This window comes from Euprymna scolopes, chromosome 2, assembly GCF_053919585.1.
Source record: "Euprymna scolopes isolate OS-2025 chromosome 2, ASM5391958v1, whole genome shotgun sequence".
Lineage (NCBI taxonomy): Eukaryota > Metazoa > Mollusca > Cephalopoda > Sepiida > Sepiolidae > Euprymna > Euprymna scolopes.
The window spans coordinates 74,390,806-74,412,961 of NC_136483.1; the positions used below are offsets into that span (position 1 = coordinate 74,390,806).

Sequence of the window (22,156 nt, forward strand, 5' to 3'; positions counted from 1 at the left end):
TCAATTGAAGAGGAGCATATAAAAACGATAAATAACCACAGAATTCGCGCATAAGCCTGAAGAGTCCTAGAGTGGATGAAACGCGGAATATTCAGTGTAGCTTAATCGCCATATATATTTTATAAATTACTAACTAGCTCTACCTACGTATTGAGCACTTTTGAAGTAAATACTTAAAGTTTACGCATAAATCTATACTTTCGCATATTAATTTTATGTGAGTAAAATAAGTAGTTTTATATATATATATATATATATATATATATATATATATATATATATATATATATATATATATATACACATATTCTCCCAAACCTCATCCCCTGTATGAAGAAGAGACTAAAACTTGCTGCTATGGTTTCAACTGATCTGAAATAACAGCAAGGGAAGACTTGACTCTAAATATTTCTTATATGTTATCTCTCCCCTCTTTGGTTTTCATACATAAAGTAAATTTCACAGTGTATAAGGATTATTTTATATTGGAGATATTCATAATCGTACCCTATTTCCAAAAAATGGAAGTTATATGAGAAATATTTGGAATCAGGTCTCTCCTTGCTGTTATTTCAGATCATTTATAACCATAGCAGCATGTTTTAGTCTCCTCTTCATCAAGGCCTGTTTGTGTGTGTGCTAGTATGTGTATATATGTGTTTATATATGTGTATATATGTGTGTATATATATGTGTATATATGTGTGTATATATATGTGTATATATATGTGTATATATGTGTGTATATATATGTGTATATGTATGTGTATATATGTGTGTATATATATGTGTATATATATGTGTATATATATGTGTATATATGTGTGTATATATATGTGTATATATATGTGTATATATATGTGTGTATATATATGTGTATATATGTGTGTATACATATGTGTATATATATATGTGTGTATATATAAAATAAAAAATAAAATCTTCCAATTACGCGATTTCCTTGGATTTTACTTGTACGAATGGAAATTTAATTAACTTTCTTGGACTTACATTTTTGGATTTTACCGTCATTGGATACGTTACCTTTCACCAGACTATCCATTCACTCAAAATCACTTTTTTCTTCACCATATTCCCTCTGCTTCACTTTTTGTTATCAAGTAAGATCTTTGACTTACTTGCAGTTTCATCAAATACTTTTGTATTCAAAATCCGATCCCGCATTTTGCTAATTCCTACTCTCTGATGAGAAGGAAAGTATTTCTTCGAAACTCCGCGGATTAAGGACTATCCATTTATTGAGTGTTTCCTTTTCAGATTAAATATTTTTTAACTCTTTTTCAAAGTGTTTTTTTAACATGTTTTATTAACTGTTTGCTCTTATGTATGTTGGTTGCCAAATTGAATATTGAAATGCTCATATATGTTTAGTTCAATGGGACGGAACTACATGAAAATTTACAGACTTTTAATACTATTCTATGGTTAAAATTTTATGACAATTGTTAAAAAAACCCTACATTTTTAAACTAATACGATATGCCTAAATTTGTGTATCTAGTGTCCTGGCAGACCAACTTTTGTTTTGCTACTTTCGGTTGAATTTTGCAATTTTTTTTCTTCGTTGTTCCCGCCTGTGGCCTTGCCAGGCTGCTGATATATATATATATATATATATATATATATATATATATATATATATATATATAGTCATCTACATACACGCTCAATTTGTTTACATAAAGAGCATCGCTTAATACTTATGGTAGTTTGTATATCACTTCCTAATATGCTCAACATAAGATAGGGAGCATTATAGTCATCCATATACAGTACTGTTTCGCTGTTTCACAGATTATCAGTACAGCTTAGAGAGAGAGAGAGAGAGAGAGAGAGAGAGAGAGAGAGAGAGAGAGGAGGAGGGGCTATGGGTAAAATAGTAACATTATTATAATTATATTCCCAACATACTTTTCAATGTTGTATTTTACTACTGTTGAAAGTTAATAAAGACACGAAAATATAGGTAGGGGTACAATAGTAATTGAAATTGTATGAAAAAAAAAAGCACATAAAGAACATATAATAATCAACGAAATAAAGAATTGGTGATTTAATAAATAAATGGCAAATATCAGTTAGACAAGTAAAGAATATTTGAACATGTATTTCGAGTGATTTAAATGTGTGGCAGAAATGTCTTAAGGAAACAAACTTTGATAATCTCAGCTTTTGTCGCTCTCTTTCTCGTTCTTTCAACACGCATATATATATATATATATATATATATATATATATATATATATATATATATATATGTGTGTGTGTGTGTGTGTGGGGGTATTTCACTCGATTGAGAATTATATATTTGCATATATATTTATTTAAATTATTACATACCAATCTAAGCACACACACACACACACACACACACACACACACACACACACACATATATATATATATATATATATACAGAATAATTATTAAAACTAATATGATGAATCTTAGAACATATTTCAGTAAACACGGTTTATATAGGCGAATTACATTACTTGTGTTAAGTGTTACACGTGGGGGAATGTATATATTAAGTATTAAGTTATATATATGGCATTTATACGCAAGTACACATGAATACACACACACACACACACACACACACACATACATATATATATGTGTGTGTGTGTGTGTGTGTGTGTGCACGCGTGTGTGTGTGTGTCTGTGTGTGTGTACCAGGGTGTTTTTAGAGGCTGCGAACTTTAAATATCAAATATTTTTTCTTTAATAGCAGATTTGTCAACTATCAGTTTTTTGAGTTCAGCTTTGTTTTATTTCCTCTTCTTTTATTCGGTTTTGCTTAGAGATAACGTGCCACTTTTTTTTTAATGAATGTGTTGAAGTAATAGGTGACATTATTTTAACTCGTGCTTTGAAGCACTTTTATTTTATTTATTTTTTTAGTTTATCCTTTAATATTTTTTCTCGTGTATTGTTATTCTAAAGTGACGTTTATTTTGTATATAAACTTGTTTCCTTTTTCACTTCTAGGGCTTAGGTTTTCTGTATCCCCCTTATATATAAAATTTCAAATTAATAACATATACAAATAGGCATATAAATAATATATTTTGTATAATATATACATATATATATATATATACTATAATAAATAATATATATATATAATAAATAGTATATCTATATATATATATATATATATATATATATATATATACATATAGGATGAGGATAATGGAAATATTATTGCGACCAAATAGAGAAAATAAAAAGGAACAAACCGAGTTATCTGTTCATCAACGTTTCGTCTTCATTTCACCCAGACGAAGTCTCGAAATAACGACGAAACATTGATGAACACACAACTCGGTTTGTTTGTTCCTTTCCATTTCTCTCTCTCTCTCTCTCTCTCTCTCTATCTCTCTCTTTCTCTGTCTCTCTCTCTCCTCTCTCTCTCTCTCTCGCTCTCTCTCTCTCTCTCTCTCTCTCTATATATATATATATATATATATACTAGCAAAATGGACTCTGATTTATGAAAGTATGATAGGTTATGAAAAGGAAAGGTTGTAAAGAGATAGCTTCGAATTTGGGAGTATCAAAACCAAAGCAAAATATGATGAAAGTAAAAATAAAATAGATAAACCCCATAATTTATTATACCATACCTGTTCACACTGAAACACTTATCACAATATTCTGTGGATCTATATTAAAAAACCTTGCTAAACTTTGTGACGTATTTCCATTCTATGGAGCTCAGGCGCGAACGAACACCCCATAATTTTATTATACCATATTTCTTCAAACTGAAACATAATTATCAAAGTATACTTACGCAGATAGATATGAAAAGTCTTTATTAAAGTTTGTGCCTAATTCCATTCTATGGAGGCCAGGCGCGAACGCAGACCCCACAATTTTATCATACCATCCCTATTTAAGTTAAAACATACTTATCAAAGTATTCTTATGTACATCTATATCAAAAACACTTGTAAACGTTTTTATTTTTTTTATTTTTTTATTTCCATACTTTGTGGACCAGGCGCGAACGCAGACCCCATAATTTTAATGAACCACCGTTCTGCCAGTTCAAACATACCCATTCCTGTTTCTAGATACATCTTCTATCGTTATAAGCAATCAGTTTTTTTTAAATAGTCACCCATATAGGAGCCTATTCGTGACCACACACACACACACACACACACACACACACACACACACACACACACATACACACACACACATTCAGCTTTATATATATATATATAACATAATTTTAAATAATACACATATGTATTTATAACAAACTTATAATCAGAATATATGTAAGCTATACAACATAACATATACATCTATCATATATCTATTAATTTTTCTCTTTCTCAATATATAATACTATTTCATCAAAATATATACATGCAATTTACTTCAACAGTTCTCAATATGTTAGTAGAGCTTACCACAAAAAATATATATAGTAAGGTTACGTTTCCTTCACGGAGGAACTCTTCGGGGGCAATTGACTTGATGTTTCTTCCCGTTTATGAAGAGGAAAATAAGTTTACTTGCCATAGAACTATATATATATATATATATATATATATATATATATATAAAATTTATTTATACAAACATTAATGGCTACATATGTGCATACATGTTTCTGTAATCACCCGCCTTGGGGGATTACGTCTTCAGACCAAGAATTACCGTCGAGAACTGATATTTCAAACAAAAACATTTTCTTATTTCGTTAACAAAGTTAGAATGTAACCTGAGTGGGAGTTATAAGCGGGGGGGGGGGAAGTGAGGTATTTGAAGATAATAAACATCTTCTTTTTTATTTCCTTTTCTTTTTATCTATCGCATCTTTTGGTTTTATGGCATAAGGTACTTGAGAATTTAATATTTTTGCCTTGCAGTCCGTAAATTAAAAACACTTCTTATGGTCACTGAGTACTGACCGGTGTCTTTTAATCTACACCCATCCAACCACATACATGTATGCATGTATATATATATATATATATATATATATATATATATATATATATATATATATATACATACATGTATGCATATATATATATATATATATATATATATATATATATATATATATATATATATATCCTGTAAATCTATTCCTTTCGGGATCTTATCCGTTAAGCAAATAAGTTTTCTTTCCAAATTTTAGTTTTTAACTAATTTTTTTCAATTAGTTATATTGGCAAACCAGCCAAATTTATAGACTATCATTTCGCTAATCATGTTTCCTCTGAGGATATAAACCATCTATTGAAACTCCATGTAATAAGACATTAAAAAAAATGTTTGTGTTCATTGTGGAAAAATAATTTTGTTGTAAATTTTAATGTACATAATTTAAGTCCAATTTTCCTCATATTATTGCTCTATCTCGAATATTGAACTTTTCTATCTGAGATTGTCATTTAAATATGAATTCGAATATTTACACTTGCTTTAACTTCAAAGTATTATTCAATTTTAAACTGTAAATAAATTTTTCTTTGAATTTTTTCTTTTTTGTTACTTTTTATATATATATGTCTTCATATAATATATATATATATATGCATATAAGTAAAATTAGATTTAATTTCTGAAATTAAAATTTACAATTTATGATGAGCCGTGATACATCGAAACAGTACTATATGTGGATGACTATATATATATATATATATATATATATATATATATATATATATATATATATATATATATATATATATATATAATTCCAGGTAAAGCTCTCCAAAAGTAAAACCCATTGAATTTAACGAAGTGTATTTACCTAAATTGAATAAAATAATTATATGCATATATACATATTTTTCATGTTTTTAAATTCATGTTTGGTTGTGTCCGGTTAATACAAATATTATTATATGATATCATTTTTTGTTACTTTATATTTCATTACAAACACATGTATATAGAGAAATAAAAAAGAACAAACCAAGTTATGTGTTCATCAACGTCCCGTCTTTATTGTAAGACTTCTTCTGTATGTATGAAATTTAGAAAAAAAAACACATTTATATATATATTTATATTCATATATATTTATATATATATATATATATATATATATATATTACCCACACGCTCAAATATATTACACATCCACAAACGCAGAAACACACACACACATACACACACACACACACACACACACACACACATATATATATATATATATTTATATATATATATTTATATATGGGCTTGTGTGTATATGTGTATTCTGTGTAGACGACTAGCCGTTTTAATGTGATCGTCATATTTTGTAAATGTACATTCATATATTATTTGCATATTGTTCAATGAAATGTTTCTGAGTCGATGCGTGTATACTTTTACAGCACAATTGATAAGAAAATAGAAAAATATATTTACTTAATTTTTTTTAGTATCATCATATTTTTCTTACCTCAGAAAATAGTTTTAGTTGTTTACTAAATATTTAAGCTACCAATGTTCTGTTTTGGTAACCGTTTTCATCTTATTGACATTTAAAAAAAATGTTTATTAAAGATTTAAAAAAAATACAAAAGTAAAAAAGCGAAAAACGAAATAAATGAAAGAAAATGAAAACAAAAAATATTGGATAATTCCTTGATACGCTGTTTATTCCGTTCATTGATAAAATCGGCTGAAGAATTTCCCAACGTTTGTGCATTCCTTATTGATTTCTGTTCCAATAAAGATGTTGGTAAATTGTCTGATGTCCTTAATTGTGTAAGCTTATTGAATAAGTAAATAGGTAAGTACTTACCTGAGGTTTAGTTTGTTGTTATGTCTGTTGGTGAATTTCCTACCTGAAAAAGAGACACATTATCCAAGCGTCCATATTTGATGATGACTGCAGACCAAGAAAGAGAGGGAGTGTGTGTGTGAGAGAGAGAGAAAGAGAGAGAGAGAGAAAGAGAGGGAGAGAGTTCACTTCAGTAGCAGTGTCACAAACTGCTAGACCTCTCAATGAAAAGGCGATTATTTTAACTGGCAAGGAGTAGTGGGAAGAGAAAGAAAGAAAGAAAGAAAGAAAGAGAGAGAGGGGGTGGAGTGAATATAGAACGCGAGTGGTAAAGAGAGATAAGGAAAGATACGACGAGAAAGAAAGAGAGATAGAGAGAGAGAGAGAGAGAAAGAAAGAAAGAGAGACGGAAAATAAATATTAAAATGACAGACAAAATCGGTGGAAATATTTTAAAAGTCCGTAAAAAAGCAATGACTGCACGTGTCTGACAATGGACACCACCAGAAAAGATGTCCGCACCATGAGAGGTTTATAGAGCAGCAAGGTTTGCACAATCTCCATCTCACATTTCGCGATCTGGGCAACGGATGTAGAACACCAGATTGTTTATCGCACAATAATTTCTATCATCATCCTCATACAATCTTCCATAATTTTTATCCAATGTGTAAGAATGTCTTATTAAATTTAAATTAGCTGTCCCTGCTCGGTGTTGCCCGGGAATAAACATAATGTAGTTGTTTTTATAATACATTAAAAATAAGAAAAAAATCAAAGTCAGAAAGATAAACTTTCACGAATTAATGAAAAGAGTTGATTTGTTTTCTAAGATACCGAAATGCTGGTGGGAATAATTTAATAATAAAATTGTATTTTGTAAAGAAATTATTTTCTTATAAACAGAAATGTTCTCAAGGGAGTAATTCATTAAAATGGCTGACTTGTTTTTTTTTTAAGAGACTTAAATGCATTTTATACGATTTAATATAATCAGTCAATGAAAAAAAATGTTCTAAACAGGATTTTAATTTCACGAAATAATCCATGAGATGGCTGGCTTGTTTAGAGAATTAACTAAAATTCATTAAAATTAATATACTTAAGTGCTTATTGTTGATGTAATGTCGCCAGTAAATTATTTTATGCAAATATATATAATATATATATAATCCTCATGTGGAAGAAAAATAAAATCCATCTCCTCTTAGGAGATGAAGTAAAATTATAGACACGGAAGAACGGTGGAGAGTAAGGCGACTCAAGAAACAGCGCATATGCTGGGCAACGATCAATTACTTAAAAGACCGCGTATAGAATTTAACACCCTATAGGAACCATTAATTATATATATATATATATATATATATATATATATATATATATATATATATATATATGTGTGTGTATGTGTGTGTGTGTGTATATATATATATAAATATATATATACATATACATACATATATATATACATACATATATATATTATGTAGTAGTAATAAATAGTAAATATAAAATTATACACACACATATATCATATATATATATATATATATATATATGTAGTAATAATATATTGTAATAAATAGCGGTATACACTGATAATATTAAGATTGTACAAATAAAAACAAAAATGAAACCCTAAAATGCATATAATTGCCAGCAACATCAGTGGATTAGGTACTTGGTAAAATTCACATGTCATAGTTCAATCTTCAGAGGCGGGCGATACTCAAAATATAATTACAAATTACTTAGAACTTCTACCCAGTAATTACTGACGGAACGAGAGCATGCTATCCTCGTGCATTAATTTAAAGGCATCATTCAAAATTCCATGCAGATTACAGAGTTCAACAGAAATTTCTGAGTTCGACAAGATACACCTGAAAAAGGTTACATCGACCGAAACGTTGTGAAAATAACACTCAGGAAGAGAACGGTAGTTGGAAGAATCCAAATAATAAGAAATACTTGTTTCTAGGTTCTATTTTGCTAACACAAAACAATTCACTAAAAAAAAAAAAAAAAAAAAACACGAAATGCATTCTTGTTGATTTGATTAAAGTAAAATATTTTCGGTAAATAATATTTTTTAAGAAACAAACAGAAATGCACTTGACTGAATTTAATTTAAATAGTCAAATATTTTCTCTCATTTTTTTCCTGGTTTTGGTTTAAAAAAAATAATCCATCGACATAGCTGACTTGTTTCCTAAGAAACCGAAATGCACTATAATGGATTAAATATCTTAATGAAATTACGCAAGTGTTCTGTTAGACTCTAAAATGGTAAACAATAATACAAAATCGGATTTGAACCAACATTCCTTTCAATTACCAACAATACATACGGGAAACCAAATCTTGCACTTTTTAAACGAAATCTTTGATAAACTAATATGAAAACGTGATTGGCTTAGTGCATAAGCACTTAAATCTGTTGAGAAATGAGTGATGAACACAGCACATAGTGGTAAAGAATAGCGTACTTATTTATTAGAAAATCAAATACTGTAAAAACATGAATGCAGACATAATTGTACTAAAAACCGAATCACTCAAGTTTTACCAACAAAAATAAAATTAAAAAAAAATAGTGCATAATGGTATTTAGATGTGACTTTCAAATAACGAAATGTATTTTATGTTTTTTATCATGGATATTGGAAGAATTTTATGCGGAAGAATATTTGGGATATTTGTGTATTATTTGTACTCGAAATCATAGTTTTGTAACATTTTTGCTTAGCTATCTAATAACCGATTAGCATATCTAATAAAACGCTATGGGCACACTGTACATACGTAAAAGTTATTCAAGTAAGATTTCTACCATATTTTGCTACAGTGTGATTGGTTGAAGGATGAGTATTTAGTAATGTGAGGCAGTAGTCACTCCTACCCTCGTGTTGAAATTAGTAATTTAATAGAAAATGACTGATAGGTTTAATATCAAAATCTATGAATTCGAACGAAATTAATTTTTTTTAAACACATACTAATAATGAGCACACGTCGAGCACTAAGCAGAATTGTATATGTAGATTTTGGTTATAAAGCTATAATTGTCAACAGTACATGGAAAAATCCCACTTTAGTTTATATATAATAGTATTATTCCATTGTTAATTTCAAATGTATGTTTTGCGGTTTCGCGTTCACTTTTCTCAACTCATTATTGTACATAAATTCCATTAACTAATTATCAGTAATATTATTTTTTTTCTTAATGTAAACATAGCAGCAACAACAGTTACATAATAATTCATTTCAGCATTTACGTATACTCGGTTTTGTTTCCAATATGGTTTTAAATTATTTTAGTACATTCACTTATAAAGTTTAACACAAATAAACTTTAAAAGAAAAAAAAGTCACGTAGCCAGAACTATCACCATCAAACATGTTATTAAAATAGTGTAGAATCCGTTCTATCGTGCATTAACTGACTTCAAAATACATTAGCCTGTTATCTTCTCGGTGGTTTCTTACATTTCCTGCGCCCTTCCACCATTCCTTTTAGACAGGTAAAAGAAATTCACAGGAACATACAAAAAATACTTTAATTAAAAAAAGTAATGTATTGCCTTTTGAAACTCATGAGAAATCGGGTTCGTCTGCAGACTTCGTTAAAAGCGATTTAATTAAAAGCTTTTTTCTAATTCTTCAATCATCGAAATCAATATTGTTATTCCTTTGAATTTACCCATTTTATTGCGTCACTTTTTTTTTTCAATTATTTAGCTGCAACATTAGATGATGCGTTTCTGGATTTTTTTTTAGATGAGGACTGATAGTTTGTAGCATTTGGGTTATTCAGACAACTGTTCTCATTTTAAATGTTATTCTCACAACGTTTTGACCGATGTAACCTCCGACCTTTTTCAAGTGTTGATTGTCAAAATTGGGAATATTTCTGTCAAACTCGGAAATCTGCACGGAATTTCGAACTGAACCATTTATTTAATTCGCATGGGTAGCATGCTCTCTTTCCGTTAGCCATTATCAGATAGAAGTTATCAGATATGAGTGTTCCTTCAAACTGAAACTAAAATTTGATCCTTTATCCGTTACACCACGGCTCCTTGCGGATCCTCAATGCGAGCCATACTAAAAAGACAATTTCTATCCGGCCATGGCTGACGAAACGATACCATGCAACCGCCGTAGATTAAATAAAGCGTTCCGTTCGAAAGTCTATAAATATTACTGAATTCGGCAGAAAGATTATTGAGTTCGACAAGATACACCCAAGGAAGGTTAAATATCCAATTCCTAAGTACGACAGAAACTTTCCCAAATTCGACAAGATAAACCTGAAGAAGGGCGGAGGTTACATCGACCGAAACGTTGTGAAAATGACACTCAAGATAAGAATGGTAGTTAGAAGATTCCAAATAATACGAATAACCAATTCTCATCTCCAAAATTCAGAAACATAATTTTTATCTTTTAAAGCCACGGATGATTTCCATAAATTTTTCAGGAAAATTAATTACGAACTTTCGTTTGCAGAATCCGATTAGCCTTTTTCCTATCAATGTTTTTAACTGGAATATAATCTTTGAACTAGTCACAATTTGATTCCAGATTCGACTGTATCACATATTTGCACTAAACTAAATTGATTTCAACAGTTTATGTACATAAACTGCAAACATTAATTATGTAATCTACAAACTATGCTAAACTTATATTACTCACTCAAATTAAAAATGTGTTTTTAAATAATAGGGTTATTATTTACAAACACATTCTTAGCATGAGAAGGGAGTATATCTTAACTTTTCTAATCATTAATTACCTGTCCCCCCCCAAAAAAAAAATTCTTGATGAATGAATATGAAATATTTCTGAATAAATTGGGTAGAGTTCTCAAAGGTCAAATCGTTGAACTTTGACCCCTTAACAGCCAAATTTCTGGCCGAAAACCGATCACTAAGATTTTCACAAATCTCAGTACCCTGTATATCAAATTTCGAGTCTGTAGACTTAAAATTGACAAAGTTATTGCGTAGGGAAATGTACACACACAGACACACACACACACACACACAGACACACAGACACACACATACACCGACACAGACACGTTCACTTTTATGTATATATATATAAAATATTAAATCCCCGAAACAGTGTTTCGTGGGAAACAACTGATGATCCCTTGAAAAATAAATTATTGGTATTATAGTAAATTCGAGAGCGAGTTGATGCAGTGATTGCAGGTGATTAAATGACTTACTGACTGGATGGTTTTCTAACGAATGATAAAAATATTTTTTTTTGTATAGTTTAAAAACTTCAAAGACTATATATATATATATATATATATGTATATATACTAGCAAAAGTACCCGTCGTTGACTGGGTTCAAAAACAGCCTACAAAAAATGGACTCTGATTTATAAAAGTATGATAGGTTATGAAAAGGAAGGGTTGTAAAGAGATAGCTTCGAATTTGGGAGTATCAAAACCAAAGCAAAATATGATGAAAGTAAAAATAAAATAGATAAACCCCATAATTTATTATACCATACCTGTTCACACTGAAACACTTATCACAATATTCTGTGGATCTATATTAAAAAACCTTGCTAAACTTTGTGACGTATTTCCATTCTATGGAGGTCACGCGCGAACGAACACCCCATAATTTTATTATACCATATTTCTTCAAACTGAAACATAATTATCAAAGTATACTTACGCAGATAGATATGAAAAGTCTTTATTAAAGTTTGTGCCTAATTCCATTCTATGGAGGCCAGGCGCGAACGCAGACCCCACAATTCCTATTTAAATTAAAACATACTTATTCCTATTTACATTAAAACATACTTATCAAAGTATTCTTATGTACATCTATATAAAAAACACTTGTAAACGTTTTTTTTTAATTTTTAGATTTTTTATTTCCATACTTTGTGGACCAGGTGCGAACGCAGACCCCACAATTTTAATGAGCCACCGTTCTGCCAGATCAAACATACCCATTCCTGTGTCTGGATACATCTTCTATCATTATATCCAATCAGTTTTTTAAAATAGTCAACCATATAGGAGCCTATTCGTGACCACACACACACACACACACACACACACACACACACACACACACACACACACACATTCAGCTTTATATATATATATATATATATATATATATATATATATATATATATATATATATATGAAATATTTCTGAATAAATGGCCATACATTTTAAAGTATTTTTCCAAATCGTTTTATTGTGTTTTTTTTTTTTATGGAAGCGAAACCAAAACAGTCAGCGTCCCAACCTTGGTCGTTATTAACTGCGTTACCACCGTTGTTATCGCCCGAACTATTGTCAGATTTATACAAAAGGGTAAAAATTAAATTACTTCAAGCTAAAAAGAGTATGTACACATGCTCTGAAGTTAATCGATTTACTCTCGACAAAGTCAACTTTTTTTCATTTTGGCCCCTTGGCGGCTATTTTACTGACTAAAAGAACTATTCAAAAATGAGGCACATGTCCAAATACCCTATATATCAAATTTCAAGTTTGTAGACCAAATATTCTGAGAGGAGTTTACTAGAGACTTTTCGCACACACACACACCGATAAAGTCACATGTATACATATGTGTATGTGCTAAAGCCACTTTTGTCCTAAATTCTACGCAATTATGCAGAATGTAGAAACCATGCACAAATAAAATTCAGCATAATAGTAAAATGAAACCATAAAAACATAAAAACGAATACTTAATTAATGAACGTTCGTTATTCGGAGTAATATGAAAATTAGTCAATTTCATGTAGTCGTTTGCATATCCATGATTGAGTATGTTAAGAATTCATTTTAATGATATTTAAATAGGAAAAGTAGGCTTTTAATATCAATGTCAGAGCGACTAATAGGTATGTAGATAGATATTTTAATTACTTTCTTTGTATTATTCATTCATTCTTAAACGTAATAGCAAATATTTACCCCAACCTCACTAGGCAGGTTAATTTTAATTTATTCTTTTCGTTCTTGTCTTTCTTCCTTATTTTGAAAAAATAAAAATCATTTACTTTTCCTCATCTCTGATTAGAGTAGAGTGCACACAAACATAGAAAGTACTTTTCATTAATTCTTTGATTGGACATTTCTCATGACAGTTTTTGAAGCCTTACTACTTCCGTGCTGGCTCATTACAAATCGGAAGCAGATATTTTGTTTGTGACACCGTCACTAGAATTTTTTCTCTCCATACTTTTCTTTTTCCTAGATGGGTTATCTTTGTCACGGCTGAAGAACTCCAACTACTCCTTTTATAGTAAACCTCTAGAATACAAGAATCTAACAGGTACTACACCTTTATTAAGGTGGCTTGCAACTGTGCAATGCAGGGGAGTTCATATCTCACAGCTAGTAGATATACTCGCATGCCCATATGTCTAGCTCATTTATAATGGCACACATGCATTTATGTTCAAACCAGGCAAATCGAGCCTTTTTTAATATTGTTACAGAGCGTGTATGGCGGCTGTATGCAAGTCGTGGGCGAAATGACGTCACGGTAAATAGAAATAAGAGACTATAAAAAGGAAATGAAGCACGTTAGAGAAGACGATCACGTTAGAGACGTTGGTGACGTCACAGCCGTAACGTGAAGTCACACGTGGCGGGGGAAAGAGGAGATAAATGCTGTTGTTACAAACAATGAAGTTGAGTTATTACTTGTTCTATGTTCCTTGCTACGAAGACTGCATACAACGTGTGGGTCCCGTGTGTAAACGTGTACAACGTTCCAATATAAACGAAATATATTTTGGTTAGTATTCTGGAGCAAGTTTAAACAATTATCTAACTGAATTCAAAGATGAAAATTATTCATTACAAAGGATTAGTTGTTTGAAATAGATATATTGGACTGATTATATACTTGAGCGGACCCTAATAATTCCGACTTTACTAGTTTGCATTACATCCAAAAGTTACTAAAAAACAATTCATTTAATAAAAAGGATGCTTGTCTGTACAAGAAAAGTCAACACATTTAATCTTCGAGTCTTTGTTAAGGCGAACTAACCACTGCGCCGGTTTGAACGAATGTATTGTTTCCACCGGTCTTATTGTTGCCAATTCATCCTCGATGGTGTGGGAGACAGGTGAAGAATTCGCGCATTTAAAGATTTTACCAAAATTATATCGAATAATTCCCCAAACGACAAGACGCCGTAGTGTTCGTTTCAACACGCTAGAAAAAATGATTCGTTCACTTTCCTTATTTTTTTTTTAAAAAAGTCGTTAAGAAATTTTTATTAGAGAAAATCTCCGTTAAGATTTTCACCTGCTTCAACAGATTTGGTGAAAAGCCATATGGGACCCGAAGAAAACAATCTCTCTCTCTCTCTCTCTCTCTCTCTCTCTCTCTCTCTCTCTCTCTCTCTCCCTATATATATATATATATATATATATATATATATATATATATATATATAAAATTATCTTGTATATATATTTATATATAAATTATTCATTAATTTTTTCTTACCTCCATTTATTTCAATATATATTTTAAGTGCACTCTTATTATACGTACAGTATATATGTATAGTTTAAAACAATATGTAGTCATTTAGAGACTGCTTCAATCTAATACAGCCTTTCAGTATGGCTAGACACAGTCAGTGTTTGTACACATTTACTTATATATATATACCTATATATATATATATATATATATATAGATATAGATATAGATATGAAAATATATGGCATGTAAGCTACGCAAAGTCTTCAGCGTAATCGGTATATATTTTCATTACTTTTTATCTATGTACAAATGATACATAAAATATCGTAACTTATAACATTTTATTTGGATGCATGAAATATATATATATATATATATATATATATATATATATATATATACATATATATATATATATATATATATATATATATTGTGGCGCAAAAAAGAACGCCTGCACGTGTCATTTTTTCAAAAACTGCAAATTTAAGCTAAATTCAATGTAACTGTTTAAACAACTTATACCTCATTTGATTCGCCTTTTATTCCTCCATAATTTGGACTGTTCATATTTGATTTTCAATAAAAATACCCTTGTGGTCACATCAATTAAAAAAATAACAACTTTAAATCTAAAAGGCAAAAAGAAACTCTGCACAATGGAAAATTGTTATTTCAATGTAACTTTTGAACATAAATCCAACACGAATAGAACAGGAACTCAACGAACTAATTAATATTTAGTAGCATAGACCTTCTGCAATTTGACAACCTGCAGTCTTTTTCCTTGAATTAGTCTGCGACAATACTACGGTGAACGGACGTCCCTTTTTTAATTTTTTGTCCAAACTTCTTCTAGATTTGAAATTTTATCATTGCGAAGCTGTTGCCTGATGTAATGCTATACGTTTTCGATAGGATTGAGGTATGGACATTGTGCAGGCCAATCCAAACAGAATGTTATGCTCTTCAAGGAACCTCTTGACATTTCTAGCTGTGTTAATGGGAGCATTATTCTTCATGAAAATGGGATTATCATCCAAATTCCGGCCAAAGTAAGATACAGTATGCTCAGTCGACATATTAATGTACTTGGTCGAAATTATTCGACCTTGCATTGGCACTAATAAGTCCCCACACCAAAACCGAACATTCACCACCTTGCAGCGTTGAAACTGTTCACCTAAGATTACATTCTTGCCTACAATCACTGTCTAGCCTATTCAACTTGCTTTCGTTGCTAAAAATCACTTTCAACCAATATAAAGAGTCATCATCTTCATTGCATCTGACGAAATCCAGACGGCGCTTTCTGTGCTTTATAGAAATCATTGGCTTGCGTCTTGCAACACATCCTCTCAAATTAAATTCCTTAAATTTGTTCTTAACTGTAAAAAGAGAGCACTTTTTAACACGATTACTCTGTTATTGCATTTGGGGAGCCCTTTAAAATATGTTTCCGGTGTTTTGGCGCTTTTGCACAGTCATTCGTACCGTTGTCTCATTACATTTCAATCTGCGGCTGATTTCTCGATTGGATAAAGCAAAAAGGTGGAGATTAATGAGATCCTGACGATCACTAAGAGAAAGTCGAGGCATATGGACTAAATGTTATGTTGTGTAACCTGAAACAACAAAAAATACTATATGAAATAACAATGAATGATAATATCATATTTACGCGTATTTTAGGACAGGACCACGCCGGGGGTACTGCATATATTTGGTAGAATATAATAATAAATACATTTTGGGCCCTTCAATTATAAATAAATACAGGAAACGCGCGGCAGCCGACTAGTATATATATAAACTGATTAATAAAAAAGGGGAATTGTTGGAGTGCGCATTGCCAGACACGAGCAAGAATAGCAATAGTGCCATACAGTGACATTTAAATTAAAAATGTCATCACTTTAGGAAACATGGATTATCACTGGTTTCAGCAGCATGGGGCAGCATAACACACCGCACGGCAATCATTGAAGGTTGCATAGGAATTGTTCAGTAACCGGGTGATCTCAAGATTCAGTAACGTTGCCTTTCTTATGGTACTATCCTAAGAGTAAAGTTTACTTAACTCGTGCATGAATTTTGGATGAGTTAAGACAGATAATTCAAGATGCTGCAGCAGTCAGTGAGAAATCTTAACAGCAGATTTCAGGTTTGCAATCGAAGAATACATCGACATCTATAGGGTGTAATTTAAAGTATAAATTCCATCATTGTTTCTTAAATAATATATTTAAGGCTTCAATTAATACGAATAATATATTTCTCTTAATAAAAAGCGTATTTCAACGATTCAATAAAACCAAAAGTTAGAAGTATCACTTTTAATTTTATTGAATTGTTACGACTTTGCCTTTTTTGAGGGTCGCCTTGTATATAAATGCATATATGATGTCTTGTATGAGTGTGATGTTTACTTTTACCAGTAAAAAAGGTTTCTTGATTATGTTGATAAAGAGACTAGTAATAGTTCATTTGTGAGTTTTTCATGGTGTGTGTGTGCATGACTTATCTAGTGTGCTTATTATGTTAAGGCGTGTACATATACTTTTTCTCCATACAAGTATATTTTCTTATTACATAAAATGAATATGGTATATATTTACACATATGTCTTCCACACAAATACAAACGACACACATATACACACATGTAAGCATTTGTACAGAATGTATTGTGTGTTTGCGTGCGTTGTGTTATAACTTGTTTAGTACTGTTGTCACTATGTGCATTGAAGTGTTTTATATGCTAATAGGTAGGACTTATCATCAATTTCAGTATATTTGCATTTTAAAGTTACCTTTGCTGCATTCATGTATGCGTTGAGAAACAAATAGTCTTCTGTTGTTTGGGAGTTAGTGATGCTTTTGTACAGTAAGACTCTATTATTGTGTACGTTAGTGACGCCTACATATTATTTATTGCATTTTGTGAAACCGAGTGCATTGACTGTAATTTGGTGGTATAGCTGCAGTTTTTCTTTATTGTGAATAGTGTTGTGGGATTTTCAAACGTATATGAATTTCTCTTCACATATATTTACATGTATATATATATATATATATATATATATATATATATATATATATATAGAGAGAGAGAGAGAGAGAGAGAGAGAGACAGACAGACAGACAGACAGACATACAGAGATAGGTAGAGAAGGAGAGATAAAACGACAAATCAAGTTACGTGTTCATCAGCGTTTCGTCTTTATTGTAAGACTTCTTCTGGGTGAATAAAATAAAGAAACTAGAATACCTGTAAATATTTGAAAAAAGTCGTTGGAGATTCATAAAAAGGGCAGCGTTGAGAAAGAAAGTAATATTTTATAACGTTATTTTATAGCAGTTAATATATATCAAAACATATGATGTAATTCATGTTCTTTTTGGAACAAATATGTCCGTTCTAATTCAAATGTGGATATGTAACTGAAATAGAATGAGTTAATTTTTTATATAATTTACTAGCATGGGTGCCCGGCCTTGATATACAGTACCCTGTATATCAAATTCGAATCTGTAGACTAAAAATTGACAGAGTTATTGCGTAAGGAAACATACACAGACAGACACACAGACAGACGCACAGACACGTTCACTTTTATAGATATACTAGCAGTTCTGCCTGGCTTTGTTCGGGCCCTAGGTACTGTTCATAAGGTTATGTGCATATGTATATATTAAAAAGTGTGAATATGTAAAGTAATGCTTTTCTGTATAATAGTCGTCCTTAACTACCAAAGAGAAAAGACAGACAGACATTTGCACTTTTATATATATATATATATATATATATATATATATATAGATAGATAGATTGGATGCAATATATAGTAATGATTTAAAAAGTATAAAAAAAGACTCATGTGCCACCGCCGAGAATCGAAACCAAAACGTTCAGTTCACGATTTATTTTACCTCTGCCGTCAATGACTGGACTATGAAAACATGTTTACTGCAAGGCTAAAAATTAAAACATGAACCAATAGCTACTATTTATACATTCGTAATGCCAGCGTTCGACCTTCACCTGGCAAATTTCATTTCTTTAAATTTTCACCCTTTTGCACCGATTTTTCCGGGCTAAAACCCAAATATAAAGTTTTGCATGGATTCAAATACCTTATATATCAAGTTTCATGCCTGTAGACCAAAAACTCTAGGAGGAGTTTGGTAGGCAAGATTTGTTTAACAAAAATACGTATCCATAAATGTATATGGAAATAATTAAAATACAATTTTCTTATATATGGGTCGTAGAATTGCATTCACTAGCAAAATATCTAGCTAATTTGCATATTCTTTTAAACATTCATTTTAATTAATTTCCTATTAGTTTTTTTTTCGGTTTTCTTATGGAATGATCATCTTTAGTTAACTATTACGTGTAATTATATTCATGCAGATATTCTACATGATTTATACTTGCATACTATTTGCGTAAAAAGTGTGCAGTAAACACAAAATTGCTTCCATATATATTTATCTATGCGTATATACTTTAATTTATAAACGTGAACGTGTCTGTGTGTGTGTCTGTGTGTGTACATTTTCCTACGCAATAACTCTGTCAATTTTCAGTCTACAGGCACGAAATTTAATATACCAGGTACTGAGATTTAGAAAAATCTTTGTGATCGGTTTTCGGCACGAAATTTTGCTGTTAAGGGGTCAAAGTTAAACGATTTGACCTTTGAGAACTCTACCAAACTCCTCCGACAATTTTGGGTCTAAACACTTGAAATTTTAGATATAAGTTCCTTGGACATGGATCTAACTTAATAACATGATTTGAGCCCTAAACAGTAAATGTTAAGGGATCATAATAGGGGTCAAAGTTTAAAAAATTGACCGTTTTTTGTTGTGTTTGTTTTTTTGCTCAGCATACACCCCACACCCGGACAACGCCGGGCACCCATGCTAGTATATATATATATATATATATATATATATATATATATATATATATATATATATATATATATATATATATATATATATATATCACTATTACCAAATCTTTAAACCTAATTAAGTTTTAATGAGGTTAAGATGTGTTTTCGGTTTTAGTGTTTGATTTATATTTTTTATTTTGGTAATCTTTTAATTCATTGTTCTGTTTTTTGTTTTTCTGCATTTTTTTATATATATATATATATATATATATATATATATATATATATATATATATATATATATGTATATATATATATAGAGAGAGAGGGGGGGAGAGAGATAGACAGACAGACAGACAGTTAGAGAGACAGATATATAATAATTTCAAAGACATTCACTTCGGATTTTACCATTCAATTTGGATGCTAACTTTTATATCCTTTTCTTTAACTTCCATTACTCTATGACTTTTAATTATTCAATCAATTTTTAATTGTGATTTTCCATGTCTCACTGACTTTAGCAAATAACGTGCAAACCATTATAACTATTTGCTAATATTTTCTCCTCTGAAGAGATTGTAGACATCGAAATCCTAGAGGATAAGGAGTTAAAATATTTCAAATGCATTCTTTGTCTTACAGAGAATAATAAAAATCTCTTGATCTGAAACTCAAACATTTCACGTCATAAATTTTTAAATTCATTGAATGACTAAAATTTGATTTATTTGTTCTATCTTGTATATCGAGCAATTCTTATTTAGGTGGGATAATACTTATAGAATATTACTGCCAATCTTATCATCACAGGTTTCCATACAGACTGATCTGATTGTTGGATAATTTTATTCTGAAGAGAGTATATATATATGTATATATATATATATATATGTATATATATATATATATATATATATATATATATATATATATGCATGCAAGTACTATCTACTCGGCATTGTGTGGGATTTTTTTTCTAGTCTATATACTATTCTGCTTGTTCCGTTTTCATTTAGTCCGTACTTTACGCTTAGAAAAATGTCAAATACAATTTTTGAATGCCAAACTTTTTCGAACAATACCATAATTGTCGAATTGAGCTTTAAAGAGCCAATCTGGAAACCTTAGCAAAAATATGTGAGTGGCCTTCCTTTGATGTAGTCTCATTTTCGAATATCATTAAAATAATATATGATCATTGTTGTAATGATGTGTTAAAGGTACTTGTAATTTCGACGTGCATCAGGTCTTCATCGAAGGAAGATGTCGGTGATACTTTAGCTACCATTCAGAAGAAACAGGGTAAAAAGAAAGAACATGGTCTGCTAAGAGGTTTGGGTTTTCTGTCAAAATATAACAAAAAACATTTTTTTGCGCAATCCATAAAATATAAGTTTTATCAAGTATATTATTTGATTAAATATATTTCTTATTCTGTGGAATTTCCACGGGTCTTGCTAGTTTCACATTATTTTGTCCATTGAATATATTCCCCCCCCCCTCGTTTTTTTGTTTTAATAATTTCCAGAAAAAATATTTCTGCCTTTGGAAATGTAATACAGCGAAGATATACGAATGCATGAAAAAATCTATTTTGCTATCACATCGACTGATCATCTTGAAATGTTGAAATTCGATTTTTTATGAAATTTCATTTTACGTAAAAGTAAAAAAATAAAATAAAATAAAATAAAATCTTGCGATGTTATATCGTTACCTTTTTTTATTTCTTGGAATGTGATATTTAGTTAGATTTATTTTTTTTAGCGATATTTTGAAATTTATAATTATTTAGTACATTTTCCGATTATTTATAGGAGTAAGGTAAATTATTGACCGATTATTTATAGAAGAAAAGCAAATAACTGTCCAATTGACCATAGGAAAAATGCAAATAATTCTCTTTTTATTCATAGTAAGTAATCAAATAATTTCCTATTATTTACAGGA

At 30.2% G+C, this 22,156-nt stretch overlaps 1 protein-coding gene across 2 annotated transcripts in view; it reads right to left on the reverse strand.

Annotated features, from left to right (window-relative positions):
* The window catches only part of LOC145241504 (uncharacterized), a 338,516-nt gene that overhangs the window by 282,986 nt on the left and 33,374 nt on the right, over positions 1–22,156 (reverse strand). Inside the window, exon 1 of one of the 2 annotated variants that reach the window (XM_080104547.1) lies at positions 6,797–6,898. The exons of the other annotated variant lie outside the window; for it this stretch is intronic. The gene's annotated coding sequence lies outside the window, so the exon portion shown is untranslated. Of the gene's footprint in view, positions 1–6,796; positions 6,899–22,156 lie in introns of those variants that run through there. 2 annotated transcript variants of the gene reach the window in all.